The following is a 21,576-nucleotide window of genomic DNA, read 5'->3' on the forward strand; positions in this document are numbered from 1 at the left end:
TTTTTTTCCACCATCACCTACTACATCCTCCTTCTTCCTTCCTAGGAAACACACCCAATCAATAAAATGGCGTAGATATTTGGTTCTTGACCTGGAAAGTGGAAACAGAATGTTATGGATGTCGGGGATGACAGTTAATAGTGTTTTACCTAATAATGTCACATACAACAGCCCTAAGAGTACTGTAGGTCTTAACACTACTTCCTTAGTGATGTGATAGGAATGTCAGCCTCACTGGACTTAGTATTGTTTTCCACTTCCTTTTCTACCACCTGGCCTAAATTGTAATACATATTAACAGAATGAAAAAGTAATGCCATCTTAAGAAATTCCCATTGCAACAAGACATTATGTCGAAAAAAGAACTTTACAACATTGGCGGTGGGGGGGGATCGTTGGGCAGGGGTGGTAAGGGGAAACAAAATAAGAGGCAAAAATGGGTGATAAGAAATGTACTCATTACCTTGCTCATGTAATTATAACCCCTCTGTACTGTATTTTCACACAAAAAACTTATTATAAAAAACTTATATAAAAAAGAAAGTCATTTAGGGCTCTGTGAATGTGGTTTCATGGAACAGTTATTGCTTAGCATGCATGAAACACTGGGTTCAATTACTCAGTACCACATAAACAGAAAAAGAAACACTGGAAGTGGTGTTTTTTCTCAAGTGGTAGAGTGCTAGCCTTCATCCAAAAAAAAAAAAAAAGAAGCTCAGGAAGAGTTCCCTGGCCCTGAGTTCAAGCCCCAAGACTGGCAAAAGAGTCATTTACCTACGAAATGCAAAATAAAGAACCCATACTTGGAATATATAATTGCTCCTTCCAACTGATACCTATCAATAGTTCTTAATTCACGTACTTTACCTATATTAGAATACTGTGTTGAACAAAAAAAAAAAGTTTTGTTAATAAGTCATGGCAATTAATACCAGGAATGTGCTTAGATATCAGTGAAGATTAATCCTGGAAATTCAAAGATTCCAGGCTCTTGAGTGGCCACTGCTAATCACAATCAGAAGGGTAGTATAAGTGAGATTTGGAAATCTTTTTGGTAAGTTATGGCACCAAAAAGGCAGAGGTTAATTAATAGTTTTGACAGAGGAATAACCCCAGATGGAAGGAATAAATGATAATAGTAACTAAGTTATAACATAAACTGTTCCAGAGAACCATTTTTGGTTATTGAAGTACAAGTTATCAACTAGGCTTATTCCTCATTGCCTTTAGCATTCTAATAACTTAGGCTAGTTCATAATCTCTGTGTGATAAGTTGTATAACCTTCTATGCTGTTCTTTCAAACCTGATCTCCTTTGCTTTCTACAAATCTGTTTTTCTCTATTTCTCTATGAACAATTTCTGATACTAAGTCCACATACACAGACAACAGAGAATGCTAATGTAAGAGTCCCATAGCTCATGAGTCATTAATGTAAGAACATGGAAAAGCAGGACATCTTTATTGCTACCTTCATTTTATTGAAAAGCTACAATGTCACACCATTTGATTTAAATTTCCATTCTTTGTCAACATAGTGTCATTAAGTGCACATAAATGCAAATATGAGCTAGGTGATTGTGGCTCACACTTGTACTACTAGCTACCCAGGTGGTTGGAACCAGAAGATTGTCGTTCAAAGCCAGTCTGGTCAGGAAAATCCATGAGAATCTTATCTTCAATTACCACCAGAAATCCGGAAGTGGTGCTGTAGCTAAAGTGGTAGAGCACTCAACTTGAGCTGAAGAGCTGTGGGTCAGCGCCCAGGATCAGATTTCAAGCCCCACGACCAACAGAAAAAGTTCCTCAAAAGGAATTACGAATTCAATAGTAATCTTCCAAAGCAGAGAACATAATTCCAAAATAATTCAGTGCACCTACTTTTGCTGAGTTAAGTTATGGTTTCTTTGTTGAACATATTCTCTTCTTTTAAAAAATGGTCGAATACTAGCTTTAAAATTAACTTCATCTAACATGTCTTGGTTCAAAAGAGAAGTCCATACGGTTGATGTCACTTGCCAAACTCTTATCTGTAATTAAACACCAAAAAAGCCAGAAGTGGAGGTTTGGCTCAAGCAGTGGAGTACTAGCTATGGTGGCAAGAGGGCAGGAAAGACAACGGTTCAGGGACAGGGTCCAGACTCTGAGTTCAAGCCCCAGAACCAGCACAAACTAAACAAACAAACAAGCAAAAAAAAACCCCACATATTTCTTTGGGATCACCTTAAAGCACTGGTTTGAAAAGAGGCTCCTTTTGCTGATCCTACTCACTGGATCCTGCTTTTTGGAATCCTTATTGCTATGGTGAACTCAGGACCAGATTAAAGGAATGGATAACTGACTCCTGCAACAAGACAATCATGTCAGGAGCGAAATATCTAGGCATAAGGTACCTTTAAAACTATATGTCGTTGTTTCTTTGCAGTAGAACACTTTTAAAACAACGTTATTTCCTTTTCATCTATGTTGGCCTTCAAATGGTATATTGTTTCCTTTTGTAATACTCTCAACTAGAAATTTACAGACAAGTTTTATGTGAGTAAAGAACACACTCGAAAAAGTCAGGGACAGAGTTTCCTTCGAGCTTTGAATTCTTTTCTTGTACAGTAAAAGGAGAAGACAAATTAAGTTGGACTTGTCATTTCGCTATGTTCAATTCCTCTCTTGGAATCAGTTTCCACTTCCAGTAACAGTTCCTTCTAATTACTACAAGTAACAATCTATGGTGCTGCTCCAGTTAAAATGAACATTTTGTGGCTTCATTGAAATAGCACAAGTACATCTTTGTACATGAGGTAACATGTGTTTCAGTAACAACGTAGTCATGAGAACATACGGAATTTAAATCGCTTATAAAACATTATGCATGTACATATGGCCATAAAAAACGATGTTAAGTGAAATGAGAATATTACAAAGGTAGGGACCAGAGATATTAAGAAATTCAAGTAATCATTATTAAAGGGATCAAATCCATGGAGTAATGAATCAGTGAACCCTGCAGGTGCATCTGAAAATGTTCATATCCTGTGTCAAATGTTAGAACGTCTTTGAAAATTGTACATAAACAGAGCTGTCAATCTAGTGGATAAGATCATCAGAGAAGTTGAGAATTGCTAGCCTGTTTCTAGGTTTAATAAACCAACAAACTATGGCAGGGCAATGTGATACAAGCCTGGAATTCTAGCACTCAGACTGACAGGAGATTAGAGAGTGGAATTACATAGTGAAACCTTCCCTGGACCAGTTAGTATAATTTTGTCTCAATGGAACAAGCCATACAACAAGAAAGGAATACACAATTGGAAGTTTGGGCTAATTTTTTCACTATGTTTTGATAAGTCAAGTTTCCTATTGAAATGCAACTCATATATAATCTTCACTAATATTTTACGTGCTCTTTTCATTACATGCTCTCTTCATTGCTAGATGCAAAATAGCTCATGATTCCCAATCAAAAATTTGAAAAAGTAAGCATCATTCTGTTTGATTCCAAAGAAATGATGAAGGATTACAAAAGCTTAAGCCTGGAAAAATAGCAAAGTTCATCTAATGTGGAACTTTGGAGACCTGCCTGAATTAGAATTTAGATTTGAAATAAATGTTTTTTGTTTATAATTTCATATTCTCTAAGATACTACAAAATTGTTTTCAAGTAGAAGATTTAATTTAGAAATTCACAAATGATTCTGGCATTCTATTTGCCTAGAATATTCTTTCAAGTGAGGTATAATTAGAACTTAGTTAATAGATAATTCCAACAGTTCATGTGTAAGATGATAATGTGAATAATCTAGACAAAGTTGCCAACAAATGGATGCTATTAATTTCTAAATTTAGAAAAAGAGCAATTTTTGAGACTTTGGTGTAACATGGTATGAAGAGAGTAATTGTATGACATCTCTTTTCTTCTACCTATATATAACAAAGCAATAAATTTCCTTACGTAACTCTTAATTACTCATACAATGAGGGAAAAAAATTAGGTTTAATGTTTGTTTTTATTTTATTTTTGTTTATGCTAGGGCTTGTCCTCTGGATCTGGTCACTGTCCCTGAGCCTGTTTTTGCTCAAGGCTACTGCTCTACATCTTGAACCACAGTGCCACTTGTGTCTGGATATTCCTTATGAGTTTTTGGAAATAAGAATCTAAGGAACCTTGCTACCTAGGTGGGTTTGAACCATAATCTTCAGATCTTAATATTCAGATATACAGATCTGGTGAAAATCTATGATAGATAAAATAATGTGTAATAAAATTAATATAAAATAATAATATAAGTACCATTTGCAAGTGTTCTGATCTCAAGAATACCACTGGAGGGAAAATGATGCAGAAAGTTTAGTGTAGTGTTCTTTTCACAATTAGGAGGGCATCACAGCAGAAGTGTAGTATTTTTTTTCACAATAGTGAAAAAAAAGTCATGATGTGAATTCAGGCAATTTTAAGGTGAACCTTGCAAGTTGCAAACCTTTGGGTTAGGATAACTTTACAGCATAAAAACTTGGGATTGATTGTCATAGAAATAATAGCTTACTCTGATGAACAAATGTTTAGTCTTCAGGAATTAATTATTATAGATAGGTCATAGTTTTATTTTCTACCAGAAAGTGGTTATTTTTTCTATTGACTTTTAAATATGTAACATCTCATTGAAAATTTCATCTATTGCAGAATTAATTAAAATGCAAACAGATACTGTTTTAAATGTCTCTGGTATGGCATGATCAGAATTTGAAAATGATTAGTTAGAAGTCATCTGAATTTTGAAGAATACATATATTCTGTTGTCTTAACAATTATTCAATTTTAAAAGTTAGGAGTTTCCATAGAATTAAACTGTTTTCTGTTTTAGTATGAGATAATGATTTTTTCAACTTAAAGGCAAGTATATTGTGAAGATATTGTATACTTTGGTAACATTCAAGTTGATGACGCTCTGATAAAGAAAGGGGGAATAGAATGGTATTTACTATACCAATACAGTGAAATTATATTTTATGTAAGTTATTTTTAATTTAATTTTATTGTCAAGGTGATATATAGAAGGGGTTGCCAAAATTGTAAGATGGTGAATAGATAACATGTCGAACTTTTTACCCACTACCTCACTTTTCTCACAGTTTTCCTTCACCCTACCCTTCACAAGTTGTAATGTAAATTTCCATCATGTTGTCTTGTGAACATTGATATTACATTGGTTTGTACTTTGTCCATTGTCCCGCCATGTTGTTGTTACTCTTCCCTTCCCTAATTAAGATAAATATATATACAATGACACATGATACTGAAATCAAATACAGCAGGGGACAAACCATAGGGGAAAACACAAAAGAAAAAAGAATCACAGAGTACATGAAAAACAACAACCACAAAGAAAACCTTTGTTTTCATATGTAGTTCATTTTGCTCATCATCATCTTATACATAGCTACTGAGCCATTCTGCTCATCTGCTAGGACTATCCTAGATATTTCCTACTTGTTACAAATTAGGGAAACCACGGAATCTTTTTCTTTGTGTCTTGTTTATTTTACTTAGTAGGATTTTTCCATTTCAGTATGAATTGGAAGCATAGAATTCCACAGTGGATATATATATCACATTTTGTCAATTAGTTCATCTACTGAGAAGCATATTGATTTAAAACATGATTGCATGTAAGTATCACTTAGGGTCATTCAAAAATGACAGATACCACCTCCCCAGATAGTCTAAAATCATGATTTATATGAAGATGGGATTTCATGGTGGTACAAGTGTTGAGATATCTGGATGAGTCTAATGTATATCTTGCACTGAATTATGCAGGAAGGTATCCAATATCATATGGGTTGAAATAGTAGTGACAAAATATTCTCTTGAAAAATATATAGGAGGCTACCAGAAGTATGAAGTAGTTCAGATAATTTTGAAGGATTTAGAAATGCAAGCTCAAGTATGTCGCTTTAAATAAAAATTATGTAATTAGAATGGCAAAAGATGGGGTGGGTAAAGAAAATGACTGAGAGCAGATCATTGTCCCAAGTTAGAGTATAAAAAGACATAATCTACAACTTCCCAGTTAAAAAGAGAGTAATATACTATGTCCCACTTAATTTACATACATGCAATTTACTTGGATTTTTCCTACTTCAACCCTCCAAAATAAGTGAAGTCTTATAAGAAAAATTATGTTATTTCCATTACTTCAACCTGAACACTGTGATGAGCCCTCTTTTTCTCACTTTGCACTAAGAAAACAGTCCCTAAGGTGATGATGATGTAGCTTATTAGAGTCAGAGTTAGGGGCTTCTACTTGTACAATTATCCCAGAAGAGTTTAAAGCAGTTTTTCCCCAAGATATACAACTACATTTTCGTAAGCTGTACTTTGAACTCACCCTCACACCTGAGCACATTATTTGAAATTATAGTTCACATTTCCTTGGCACATTCTACTTTGTGCCTTTCGCTTTTTTGCACATTCCTTTTGAGTTCATAATTGCTCTATATCCATTTCATCTATACAAACTGCTAAGAATATTGTTAAACTACCACTTCTTGTTTGCACAAGACCAGTCTATGTATGAAAGTACTTTGTCCATATTAAGCAATAGGGTAGTACTCACTCTTTGAGGAGAAAAGTTCCACAATATAACGCTATGCCCACATTAGAGGATGTAGAATTTAAAGCATTTTGAGAGAACAGTGATATTAGAATTGAAAGGCTCCTTAGGGAAATTTTCTTGGAGCTCATTAGTTTACACAGGAGAAATATAAATATCCACAAAATTTGGAGCTAATTAGTAAGTATCCGAATTAACATTAGATCCTAGATGTTGTGTTAATACAAGTCATGTTTTTATTATTGTTACATCTGAAACCTTCACAACTTGACAATGTGTATAAGAAAATGAAAGAAACGCATTAAAGCAAAATGTCTTATCTTTTTAGGCATTCAGTCGTACTGGTGAGGGTAAACAGTCTGAACTCTTCCATTCAATAAAAGCTTGAAGTTTATAAAAGCATTCCCTACATATAAGAATTTGTGTCAGGTTAACTGACAGGGTTATTTCACCATGGAGATATCCCTAACAAGAACTAGAGTTAAATAGAGTATAGGGCAGTTATGATGTGTCAATGGATATTGAGGCATTTTCTATTCTAAAAAACAATCAATTTGAGGAGTCTTCAGTCACATCAGTAATGCTGTATGTTCAATCTAATACTTGGTGTTACTTGTCCTACATTTATAATGAATAGGCTGATAAGACATCCAAACATATCTAAAGATATTTCAATATAATCCCAAACTGATGTGGATACATGGGCCACACATTGGAACTGTAGGACAAATTAGGCTTTTCTGTGCTGTAGTTCAATCTATAAACTCCTGACTAAACGAAGTCTTTAAAAATATTGACAGAATGCCTCTAAGTAAAGTTCATGACAGTTATATCTGTATAATTCTTCTAAGGTAAGGAAAAAAGCAATGGTTCCCAACATTTAAAATCAAAAAGATCTGTTGAATTTATGGATCCAGAATTTTATGGCTTCATATTCATATCCCAAAATTTTATCAATATGACTTTCACCAAAACAATGTTCTTATTGAACTTGTCTATGTCCTTTTACTTTTCAAATCTAAATAGCATATTTCTTTCAATATCTTCTTGCAAATTACTTCCTTTACTTCTATAAATCTGTGTTTGTTACTTTTTTATTTCCTTATTTATCTCTTTCTTCCAATCTTGTCTACAGTGGTGCCCACATTGCTCACACCTGTGTCAGAACTTTCCTTTTACTTTTCCCTTCAATAATGCCCCCAATTTTATTATTCTTTTTCATATTCATGGTCGTGGATATTTTGATGATATCTAAACAGACCCATCTTTGCATGTAAACTTTAGAACTATCAGATATTTTCCCCTAAATCCATCATTTCCACCTGTGGTGCTTATAACTAAGGGTAGCACTAACACAGTTGCAAGCCAAACGTGTGGAAGCACATTAGATTTATTCTTTCCCTTCTACTCCCTCCCATTAGATAAGATGAATGATCAAGATTTTCTCAGTTTCTGTCCCTCAAATGATTTCTATTTTTTTGGGTGGGTCCGGTCGTGGGGCCTGAACTTTGGGTGTGGGCGCTGTCCCTCAGTTCTTCATCTCAAGACTAGCACTCTACCACTTGAGCCACAGCACCACTTCCGGCTTTTTTTTTCTCTGCTTATGTGGTGTTGAGAAATCAAACCCAAGGCCTTATGCATGCAAGGCAAGCGCTCTACCACTGAGCCACCTTCCCAGCCCCCATTCAAATGATTTCTATATAGTAATTTTTATGCCCCTGACACCAGCCTGTTTCTTTTACTCAATACTGTCACCTAGTCCTAAAACAACCATTTCCAAAGTATGCTTTTTCCACATAGTCTTTTCATATTGGTTCTCTCCATCACCAAATTACTCTCTTTGTAAGTACAGAGTGAAGAGCTCAGACACAAATTCTAGTATCATTATTTACTCACTACATTGACTGTTGGCCTTACATTTCTCATCTATAAATGGATGTAATCTACCAGAAATAATGAAGAATATATGTGTTGACTTCTAGAGCAAGAAAAAAGAAAAGTGAAGAGTCCTTATATTTTCCACCCTAACTAACAAGTAAGGAAAGAGTCAAATTAAGTTTGTAGATATAAAGTCACAAATTGTTTCCTGCAAAAATAAAAATAAATTTCACCTACTGGCTCCAAAGTCTGTGTCCTTTTAAGGTAACTACAGATACTATTTAAATAATGGTACTATGTAAATAGTGTCATGTTTTGTCAGATTTATTGAAGAACATACCCTTAATATATCATTGGAAACGTTGGTTATTGAATAGTATCTATATGAGAATGTTTTTGAACTAATCTCATTAAGCTGACGTCTTAGTCCATCAAAATTTATAAGAAAATAATACCACCAAGAAAAGTGTATATACATTAGAGAGACTGCAGGAATAACATTAGGGTTTTTACTGTATCTACTGTTTATGTGTCTCTTGATATTGAAATTCTCCTCTTGTTATTCTTATTGTATGTAATCCAACGGTATTTATTACTATATATTCAATGTGGGAAATATAGCTTCAAAAATGTGTAAAATTTTTTCCTTTTCAATCACAATATTGTCATTGTCAGGGTACACTGTGGTCATCATCCTCCTCATCAAAATTATCATTAGCATCATAAGTGCTAACTATTGAAACTCTGATATTTATCTATGATTTGCGATCATTTGTCTTTTGATTAATAATTTTAATGTTACCACTGTGCATGCAACCATATTAAAATTTTGAACAAAGAAACAAAAAAAAAAAAACTAAACTGTAACTGATAGCTTGACTATGTGCTTATAACAAACTATAGAATGGAGTTTTGAAGTATTGCAAATTCCTATCCAGTATGAATTAACTTCCTCTCTCCCCACCACTACACACAAATATTTAAGAGTTTGAACAGAATTATTTCAAGTAATATGCTGTAAATATTACTACAATATCATGTGTACATCTAAAATTCCCTTAAAAGTAATAAACGCTACATTCTATTGAAATATTAGTTATTTTATTCTAGGAAACTTTTGGAAAAATAGACTGTATATCTTTGAAATAAAAAGGTAAAAAAATAGTAGCATAAAAAGTTTTAGAGGGAGTCTGTCTTCAGAAATATATTCATATATATATATTATATGTTGAAAGACATACATTTTAGAGATTATTTGTCATCAGAAATATATACATATATCAAAATTTATGTGTAGAACGATGTACATTATAGTGAAATAAAAATCGTGAAACACAATTAAAATAAAAAAAAAATACATTAAACCAAGGGCCAGTGACTCACACCTATAATTTGAGCTATTCTGGGTAATGAGGTCTTAGAAATGTGTTCGAAACTAGCCCAGAGAGTAAAGTACATGTTAGATTCTTATCTCCAATTAACCACTAAAAACAGGAATTAGCTCTATGCCTCAAGTTGTAGAGTGCTGGCTTTGATCACAAAATTCCTTAGGGACAATGCCTAACCTTGCAAACAACATCAAGAACAACAACAATATATATCACATTAATTTCACAGAAGCATCTTCTACCTGCTGTGAACATGTCTTAGAAACATGAATACATGCCCATGGAAAATGTTAGGTAAAAAGTATAGAATATTTACGTCTATGATAAAGACATGACTATTTAGATTGTTTAAGATATTTAGGTAATGATTCGAAATTAAGAATAATGATAATATATTGGGACTGCCTTTTATTCTATTTTACGATAGTAATAAAATGATATTTGTAATTATTCTGTAAAATTACTCTTGCTTGGTGTTTGAATTATAAGAGATAAACATTTTTAAATGATTTCCACAGGAAAGGATAATTTTAATGGTATTAATTCTTTTGTAATTTCAAAACAATTAAGAAAATTATTCCAAGGCTGGTTTGCTCTAAGACTATATTCGTTTTCTTATTCTAATTTTCATATGTTTGTAGAAATTAAAATTCCAAAAATGCAATGGATGTTGGCATTCAGGATCATCTTCATAGATACTAATAATGGATTGCTTAAGTGGAATTGTTTTATTTCATTTGTTTTTGTCACAAATAAATCAACATTATTGTGTATTTTGTTTGTTTTCACGTTATTGACTCATCCTGAGAATACCTTTTTTTTGGGGGGAGGGTCCAGTCGTGGGGTCTGAACTCTGGGCCTGGGCGCTGTCCCTCATCTCTTCAGCTCAAGGCTAGCGCTCTACCACTTGAGCCACAGTGACACTTCTGGCTTTTTCTTTTTGCTTATGTGGTGCTGAGGAATCGAACCAAGGGCCTCTGGCATGCAAAGCAAGCGCTTTACCAGTGAGCCACCCTCCCAGGCCCAGTGTGTGAAGAATTTTTAACTATAGTTTTATTTTTTTTGCTGACATGAAATTCACATGCAATATATTATCTCCTTTCACTGTATACATTTTAGTGCTTTGGAAGTGAATTGTACAATCATAGGTTTTCCAAGCCTAATTTTCACAAACTAGAAATACCTTAAATTTTAGAACAGATATTAAAATAGATATAAAATTGAGTTACAGGAATTTATCCTGCATACATCTTCTATAGGGTGTCTTTTCAAAATTTGTTTTGGGGAATTATTTAAAGGTTTTCACTCATACTGTCCAAGTGCACTGTCAATGAACTAAATTCCCGATCCATAAAAGATTTTTACTTCTCCTTAATACATACATAGAAGTGTAATGGCTAGAACATATACAATTCTCTTTGACCTTTTGAAGACTTGAAAACTTGCTTGCTAAAATGACTGCAGTATTACACAAATCATTCTGCTATGCGGAGTATATCAATTTCTCCACAAATGCATTACTATATTTTGTGTCATCTTTTTATATTATGGTCATACTATTGAGTTTTCTTTTTCTTTTTTCTTAGATACTAAAGAGAAGCTTAATTCATTTGCTCCTCCTATTGACTATTAATTTACATATGTTCTTTATAGAAATATCCTGTTCAGGAAAAATTTATACAGAATGACAAGATATAAAAGTACTTAAGATTCAGGATCATTGTAGAATTAACACTGTAGCATTAACAAATATGTGCCCTCTATCTGTTGGATATGTTTTCACTAATTTCATAGAGCTAAGAGAGGTTATCAGTTGATATTAGTTTATTGTTGCTTTTCTTTAGCCACTAATGCTTTCCATGTCAATTTTTTGGAAACCTTTAAGATCCATTGTCATGAATTTTTACATTTATATTTTGTAGGTTTTTACAACTCACATTTTGTTTGATAACCATTTTTTATTTTAATTTTTATTTTTTGTGAACATACTGTACAGAGTGGTTACAATTACATGGGCAAGATAATGAGTACATTTCTTATCAAGCATTGCAGCCTGCCTCCTTTTTTGTTTAACTTCACATCCCTTCCCAGCTTCCTTCTGTCCCCCACCCAATCTTCCCACCCCCACGAAAGTTGTAAAGTTCGTGCTCGACATGACAACTTGTACTTCCCATAGTTGCAATGGGTCCACCTGTATCCTTAAACGACTTGTATCCCCATCTCCTCCACAAATTATACCGACATCAAATGTAGGAAAGCAGGGGTTATACTGTGGGGGGGACATACAAAGCAACAAAGAAATAATCTTACAAATGCTTAGAAACAAATGCATGAAAGAAAATAAAAACATTTAAATACATATCTAAGGGTTCATTTTCCTAACATCACATTATCTGACCTATTCTGCTTGATTCATACATATACTAGATATTGCAAATAAGGGAAACCATGGGACCTATGTTTCTTTGGGCTTGGCTTCTTCACTTAATATATTTTTTGCCAAGCCTTTCCATTTCCTAACAAATGTGGAAATGTCATTCTTTCTGATGGAGGCATAGAATTCCATTGTGTATATATAACACATTTTCTTGATCCATTCATATACTGAGGGGCATCTGGGTTGGTTCCATATCTTAGCTATGGTAAATAATGCTACAATAAACATAGTTATGCTGGTAGATTTAGTGTGGTCTGGTTTGGAAACATTTGGGTAAATGCCCAAAGTTGGGATTGCTGGGTTATAGGGGAGCTCTATGTGAAGTCTTTTCAGGAACCTCCATACTGCTTTCCAAAGTGGTTGAGCAAGTTTACACTCCCACCAACAATGAAGTTAGGTTGCCTTCTGTCCACATCCCCTCCAGCATCTGCTGTTGTTAGAGTTCTTAATTATAGCCATTCTTACTGGGATGAGGTGGAATCTCAATGTTGTTTTGATTTGCATTTCTTTTATGGCTAGGGCAGTTGAGCATTTCTTCATGTGTCTATTGGCCATCCTTCTTTCTACTTCAGAGAAGTTTTTCTTTGATTCTTTAGTCCACTTATTTATTGGGCAGTTGTTTCTTTGAGGATTTGTTGTTGGGTGATTTATTTTTTTGTGTTCCAAGTATATTTTAGATACGAGACTCTTGTTCATTGTAGGGCTAGTGAAGATCTTCTCCCAATCCCTGGGCTTTCTATTGATCTTGCTAGCTATGTCCTTTGCCATACAGAAGCTCTGCAACTTCATGCAATCCCATTTGTCCAACCTTTCTTTGATTTGTTGTGTTTCCAGGTCTCTATTAAGAAAATTTCAGCCTGAGCCAAGGAAACCTAGGGTTTCTCCTATTCCATCCTGTAATGTTTTCAGAGTGTCTGCTTTAACTCCGAGGCCTTTGATCCATTTGCAGTTGATTCTGGTGCAGGGTGATATATAAGGATCTAGCTTTAGTTTTCTACAAGTAGTTAACCAATTTTGCCAGCACCATTTACTGAAGAGGCTGTCTTTGTTCCATTCTATTGTTTTAGCTCCCTTATCAAAGATTAGATGGCTATAGGTCTGTAGGTTCATTTCTGGGTTTCAATTCTATTCCATTGGTCCTGAGGTCTGTTCTTATGCCAGTACCAAGCTGTTTTGATTATTATGGCTTTATAGTAGAGTTTGAAATTTGGTATTGATATTCCAGCAACAGAGTTCTTTCCGTTGAGGAGCGTTTTTGCTATTCGGGGTCTTTTATTGTTCCATATGAATTTTTGGATTGCCTCTTCTATTTCCTTAAAGAATGAGGTTGGAATTTTGGTAGGTATCGCATTGAATTTGTAGATAGCCTTGGGAAGTATTGTCATTTTCACGATGTTAATCTTTCAAATCCAGGAGCATGGGAGGTTCTGCCATTTTCTAAGTCTGTTTTGATTTCCTTTTCCAAGATTTTAAAGTTTTCATCATAGAGGTCCTTCACTTCTTTTTTAAGTTAATTCCTAGGTATTTCATTTTTTGAGGGGCTATTACAAATGGAGTTACATTCCTAATTTCAGCCACACATTTCTCATTGTTGGCATACAGAAAAGCCATTGATTTTGGGAGGTTAATTTTATACCCTGCTTCTTTGCCAAAATTTTGAATCAGCTTGAGAAATTTAGGAGTGGTGTATATGGGATTCTTTAAATACAAGATCATGTGTTCTGCAAAAAGGGAGAGTTTTATTTCTTCTTTCCCTATTTGGATCCCCTTTATGTTTGCCTCTTGTCTTATTGCTGTAGCTAGGCATTCTAATACTAGATTGAAGAGAAGTGGAGAGAGTGGACATCCTTGTCTTGCTCCTGAGTTAAGAGGAAAAGGCTTTAGTTTTTCACCATTAAGTATAATGCTGGCTGAAGGTTTGTCATATACAGCCTTTATTGTATTGAGGAATGTTCCATGGATTTCTAATTTTTCCAAAAACTTCATCATAAAGGGGTGTTGGATCTTGTCGAATGCATTTTCTCCATCTATTGAGATAACCATGTGGTTCTTATCCTTGCTCCTGTTGATGTGATGAATAATATTAATTGATTTGCGTATATTGAAGCAGCTTTGCTTCCCTGAAATGAATCCTGTTTGATTATGGTATATGATTTTTTGGATAAATTGTTGAAGTCTTTTGCTAAAATTTTGTTGAGAAGTTTTGCATCAATGTTCATCAAAGTAATGGGTCTATAGTTCTCTTTCTTTGATGAGTCCCTCCCTGGTTTTGGAATGAGGGTTATGATGGCTTCATAGAATGTGTTCGGTAGTGAACTTTTTCTTTCAGTTTCATGTTAGAGTTGGAGGAGTATTGGTGAGAACTCTGCTTTGAAGGCTTTGTAGAATTTCCCTGTAAAACCATGTGGTCCTGGACTTTTCTTAGCTAGGAGGTCTCTTATTGCTGTTTCTATTTCAATGCTTGATATAGGCCTGTTAAGATGTTTTGGCATGTCAGTATTTGCTAGGGAATGGTCCGTTTCTGCCAAGTTCTCAAACTTATTAGCATAAATTTTTGAGAAATATTCCCTTAAAATGTTCTGAATCTTGTTTTTTTCCGTGGTGATGTTTCCATTCTCATCTTTGAGTGTATTTATTTGGGTGTGTTCTTTTCTTTTTCTGATAAGATTTGCTAAGGGTCTGTCAAATTTGTTAATTTTTTCGAAGAACCAACTCTTGTTTTGTTGATTCTTTCTATAGTTTTTTGGGTTCTAATTCATTTAATTCTGATTTAATTTAAATTATTTCTTTCGGTCTACTGTATTGGGGTTTATCTTGCTGCTCTTTTTCAAGGAGATTTGGATGTGTCATTAAATTGTTGGTTTCATATCTCTCCAATTTGTTGATGTGGGAGCTCAGAGCTATAAACTTGCCTATGACTATTGCCTTTGTTGTGTCCCAGAGGAGCTGGTAATTTGTGTGCTCATATTTGTTGAATAGCATGAACATTTGAATTTCCTTTCTAATCTCTTCCATGACCACTCGTGATTCAGCAGTGTGTGGTTCAGCCTCCATGTGTTACCGGACTTTCTTTGGTGGCTTTTGGTGTTGAGTTCTAATTTTATTCCCTTGTGGTCAGAGAGAATGCAAGGTATAACTTCAATATTTCTGAATTTGGACAAGTTTGCATTGTGGCCTAAAATGTGGTCTATTTTAGAAAATGTTCCATGTGCTGCTGAGAAAAACGTGTATCTGATGCTGCTGGGTGAAATATTCAGTAGATGTCTGTTAAATCTAGTTGATCTATGCAGCTGTTTAGATCTGCAGTTTCTCTGTTGAGTTTTTGCCAAGTTGATCTATCTAGTGGGGAGAGTGGTGTGTTAAAATCCCCAACAATTAATGTCTTTGGATCTATGTGGGATTTGAGGGAAAGTAGTGTTTCTTGGATAAATTTGGGTGCTCCATTGTTTGGCGAATAGATATTTAGAATTGTAATATCCTCCTGAAGGAGAGATCCCTTAATTAGTATGTAGCGACCTTCTTTATCTCTTCTCACCAATTTTAATTTGAAGTCTAATTTATCTTATATTAGGATTGCAAATCCCGCCTGTTTATGGGGGCCGTTTGCTTGGTAGATTTTCTTCCAGCCTTTAACATTGAAAATTTGTTTGTTTCTACGGGCAAGATGTGATTCCTGAAGGCAGCAGATAGAAAGATCTTATTTTTTAATGCAACGTGACAGTTTATGTCGCTTAATTGGTGAGTTAAGTCCGTTAATGTTAAGAGATAGGAATGAGAGGTATTTGGGAGTTCCTGCCATGTTATCCACCTTCTTGGGGGTTGCGAAAACTGGGTTCTTCCTATGGTTCTTGGATTCTCAGTTTGGGTGCAGTTTCTTGGCCTTTGTTGTGGTCTTGTTGGTTTTCTATGTGTAGGACATTTTTTTTTTTTTTTATTTTGGGTCCAGTCGTGGGGCCTGAACTCTTGGCCTGAGTGCTGTCCCTCAGCTCTTCACCTCAAGGCTAGCACTCTACCACTTGAGCGACAGCGCCACTTCCGGCTTTTTTCTTTTTGCTTATATGGTGTTGAGGAATCAAACTCAGGGCCTCAGGCATGCAAGGCAAGCGCTCTACCACTGAGCCAGCTTCCCAGCCCCATGTGTAGGACATCTTTAAGAATCTTTTGTAGGGCTGGTTTGGTGGAGATGTATTGTTTCAATTTTTCTTTGCTATGGAAGTTTCTTATTTGGCCTTCAGTTATGAGCAGAATTTAGTTGCGTACAGTATTCTTGGTTGATTGTTGTTTGTTTTGGGGGCTTGGCATACATCATTCCAGGCTCTTCTTGCTTTGATTGTCTCTGCTGAGAAATCTGAGGTGATTCTAATTGGTTTCCCTTTAGAGGTGATGAATCTTTTCTCCTTCACAGCTTTAAGGATCTTTTCCTTGGTCTGAGTTGATCCTGTGTGGATTAAAATGTGACGGTGGGATGTCCTATTCTGGTCTGGTCTATTTGGAGTTCTAAAAGCTTCTTGTATCTAAATAGGCCTATCTTTTTGCATATTTGGGAAGTTCTCTGCTAGGATCCTGTTAAAAAATTTCCTAGACCATTAACTTCTGTTTCTAGGTGCTCCTCTACACAAATTATCCTTAGATTAGGCCTTCTGATGGTGTCTTCCAAGTGTTGGATAGATCTATCATATTTCTTGGACTTGTCTCTTAGATAGTTCTTGTCTTGGTATGTTCTTTCTCTACAATATCTAGGCTGTCTTCAATCCCCGAGATTCGATCTTCTGCATGGTCCAACCTGCTGTCAAGAATTCCTACTTTGTTTTGTATTTCTTTTCCTTCTAAGCTTTGATGGCTTCAAATTCTTTGTTGAAGATTTGTTTTAGATCTTGTATGAACTTCTTTACTTCCTTAATTTTGTGTTCAGTGTTTATTCTCAAATCACTTAGTTGTTGGTTATGGTTTCCTTGGACTCCCATTCCTTCTGTTTTGTTCCATTCAGCATTCCCTTGGCGGTCTCCCTGACTTCCGTCAGCAATTTGTTAATGGATTCCATGAATGCCTTTAGTGATCTTTGTGTACTCTCATCCTGCTCTCTCAATTCCTGTATTACTCTTTGATTAGCTTCCTCAAGTTCATGCCATTCCTGTAGTTCTCTTTGAGTGTTCTCAGCCTGTTCACGCCATTCCTGCCTTTCTCTTTGAGTATTCTCAAGCTGCTCACGTTAATCCTGTATCAGTTTTTGAGTAGCTTCCTCACGCTCATGATATTTCTGTGTAAACCTTTGGATTGTCTCCTCTTTCTCCCATTCACGCTCATAAAGAGTCCTTTGTAGGTTTTCAATCTTTTCCTTCATTGACCTTTTGTTTGCCTCCTCTCTCTCCCTATCACGCTCATACAAAGATCTTTGTATGTTTTTAATCTTGTCATTTATCATGTTTGCCAGCAGTGTTTGTAGAGCTATTTGGGAACTCTCCTCTGGATTATTCATTATCTGTTCTGTCCCCTAATTATCATGAGTGGGAGTGGTGATACCCGTACTTGCCATTTTTCTTGTGGTTTTCTGGGTTACTCTGCCCATTTGGGATGAAAATAACACCAGTTTTATGCTAAAACACTAGCTTAAGGCAAGCATCAACCAAAGTGTGAATTTGCATAGTCAATAGTCTGCAGATACAATCTGGTTCAACAGATAACTCTATTCAACTTCAAACAACTGTGTATTAATGGGCTACAAACCACAAAGAAGAATTTGGTAAACCAGAGATTATTAGGGTTAGGGAGAGATGTGGGTAAAAAATAGCAATAGAGTGATGTGGGAAGGTGCAGGGTGAGTTAACTAAGTCCTAATCTCAAAGCAGGAAATAGGTTGGATAGGATGAATGTAGAGAGAAAGAAAACAAGAAGAAAGAGAAAGGGAAAAAAAGAGACCAGACAAAATAGAAAATTAAAAATTAAACATATGCAGAATCGAGAACATACTATTCAAAGTACGTGAGTATAATGAGAGAAGGGGAGGGATATAAAGGAGATGTGAAAAAGTTAAAAATAAAAATACTTAAAATATTATATAGGTATAAAGAGGTAGTACTGCTATTAAAGAATTTAAGTCTCAGAGGTTTTGAATTGAGTAATAAATTTGTGGATTAAGTGTGTACACAATGGGGGGTGGGGTCTAATAGTCAACTAAGGGTTTATCCGAGGATGTGCAGAACAACAATAAGTCCCATAAAGAAGAACAAAAGAGAAGAAAAGGTGAGAAGGATAAGGAAGAAAGAAAAAAAAGACCAGAAGTTCAGTCGAGCTAAGCAAAAAACCAAAAGAAAATTAAAAAAAAAAGAAAGAAAGAAAAACACACACACATGTATCCCTAAAATAAAGATTATAAGGGGGAGAAAAGTTACTAGAAAACGATTTTTTCAAAAAAGGTAAAAATTAAAAATTAAAAAAAGTTTTAGAAAAGAAATTTTTTTTTATAAAGCTATAAAGAAAAAGAAGAAGAAGAAAAAAAAGTTGTTTGATATTTTTGGGAGAGTTGGGAAAAATCCTGTATCTCCCTTGTGTCTGTAATCAGCCTCTGGTTGGAGTCTCTGGTCTGCTTGTGGTCCTGTAGCTTGGTTGGTTTCTTCAGTCTGTTTGTTTGGACAGGCAGAAAAATGATCTGCTTTACTCAGGATTTTGCGATCCTCTTCCCAAGTTATTTCAATGGGAAGGGGTTCTGATTTGAGTATCACAAAAGAGGGAGATGGCTTTTTCCTCATGTTTGGAGATGCAGTGATGAGGCTAGGTTCTGGGTAGTGTTGAGGCCTTTCAGCAAACAGTAGCTTTTCCCAGGGGCTGGTTTGTGAGAAACTCACAGAGCCCAGCCTGGAGCCACTCTCAGGGGTTCTGTTTACTGCTTTTCAATTGATTGTCGAGGCTGCTAAAGGGAGGGGCAGCCTCTGGCTCTGATTACCCAGTGAAGAAAGCCACTCCTAGGGCTGGCGCCCCAGCTGGGTGACTTTTCCCTGGGTGAAGCTGAGTCTGGCAGGTCATGCTGTTAAGTTCTTGTGACCTGCTAAATGACTCCTTTTATTCCAAGGCCTGAGTTGGAGCTAGCAGCTCCGCCGAGCTTTGTTGGTATCCAAGATGGGGATCTCAGGTACTGGGGGGGAGGGGAGGGATGGCCTTACCTCCTCTGCTCCCTGAGAAGGAGTGAAGACGTCAGGCTTCTACTCACACTGAGTCTTGGTTCCTGGGTTGTCTCTGGCCTGCGAACTGCAGGATGAAGATGTCTCCTCCTTGTGGGTTCTTGCTGGTGTTGAGTAGAATCCGCTTGCCCGCCGCGTCTGGGTTTTTCCTCCCGGACTCTCTCTGTTTCAGGTATGGCAGTACAGCTGCCACCGCTGCTGCTGTCACTGCTGGCAAGAGCTCAGATCTGTCTCCTTGCCTGGATTTTCCCTCTCTGGCCTTACTCTGTGTCCTGTGATGGCACACTTGGTGTGATTCTCTGGCTTAGGACTGTTTACTGGAACTCTAAAACTGCTTTCTATGCCAGAGCTTATTTAGCTTCCAGCTTCTCCTCCGCCATCTTCCCGGAACTCCTGATAACCTTTTTTTATTTTAAAATTTGGTATAAGATTTTAGGTAGTAGTCTAAGATCATTCTTTAAAACGAGAGAGGCTATGGTGCCAAAAACCCATTTAAGATTCTATTTTTATTTCATTAAGTCATGGCATCCTTTTCAAAATCTATTGACAATAAAACTAAGAATTTATTTTTGATAAATCTGTTACATTCTTCTATATGTCAGTTCTTTCACTAATAATCATGTTAATAAGATTCAAAACCAGTATGAGGGCTCAAGCTACAACATTTTACAAGATTGTTCTGACTGACATGTATTCCTTGAGTTTACATACAAGTTTATTGAGCAGGTGGACCAATATACTACAAATATCTAGGTGTTTGATAATCACTGATATTTTGCACCTTGTGAAAACACAAGACCCCAGATATTATATAGGGAAAAATGTCTTTAGAGAATGCTTAAAACAACTAAAATGAATTCAGGAATGAGTTAAGATTTAGATAACACTATAGCATAATAAAGTTGAATGATAACGACTTGATCTGTACTACAGAGGAGAGTGAGAGGGGATAGAATGATGGACCACCTACGAGCTGTATGTCATTGTTATTGTGTTTCAAAAACAGAAAGACTTCAGAGAAGAGAAGCAGGAAAATTATCAAAGTGTCCTTAATCAAGTTTCTTTTTAATCCACCTAATAGTGTGGACTGAGAGTCAGAGAAGATGGGAAAAATAAAGTAGAAAATAAAGCATTGTATAGACCTCTTACAATGTAAATAAATTGTAATAGGAATATGATAATTAATTTCCAAAGAAATGAAGGAAATAGGTAAACTCTAAAGACAAAAAGAATGAAGATAGAAAAGTAGCAAAGTAAAACCTTTATCAATAACAAATACAAGAATTTGGAAGTGAAAAGGAGTGGAAATCTTCTAAATAACAATAAAATAACAATAAAAATTGCTAATGTGGATAGAAAATGGATCACATTGTATCATATATAATTTTGAAAAAACATAATAGGAATGAAAATTTAAAAGTCATAATTTAAAACTCTATTTCCATTATTACTACACAGTATAGTTCAGTGGTAAAATCTTGACAGCATATGTGAAATAATGGTGTGATCTCCCAAGAATTACAAAGTACACACAAAGCACACACACACACAAACCAGATAAACACACACACACACACACACACACACACACATACACACACACCACATACACACATTTGGAATATTGATATCATAATATTAAATAGAGGAAATTATCACAAATAATAAAAATAGGTTAATATATGAAATCATTATCTTGCTCAGACTATTTAAACGTTCAGTAGAAATCAAATAGTCACAATATACTTGGATTCTTATAGATTAAGTAAAGTGAAAATTAAGAAATAGAAGACATGAGAGAGAACCTTTGCAAATAAGTTTTAAATAATAAACATTTTGAAACATGTATTGTTTAATTTTGACAAAAGATTAATGTTACTGGTGTTTTAACCTCAAGATTTACAATATGATAACCAGGTGCTCTCCATCTCGCTATGGGTGGCAATATCTCTAAACATTCCACTCTGGATATTTTTATGATAAGGTCTCATAGTTTCTCAGGCTCTCCCAAATTACAAACCCTATTTTCAGTTCCTACCACAGGTAGAAAATGGAAGCCACAAATCACCATGCTAAGCTCAAACTTCTTTT

The sequence above is a fragment of the Dipodomys spectabilis genome, unplaced genomic scaffold (assembly GCF_019054845.1).
Source record: "Dipodomys spectabilis isolate Male_0828 unplaced genomic scaffold, ASM1905484v1 ptg000203l, whole genome shotgun sequence".
Lineage (NCBI taxonomy): Eukaryota > Metazoa > Chordata > Mammalia > Rodentia > Heteromyidae > Dipodomys > Dipodomys spectabilis.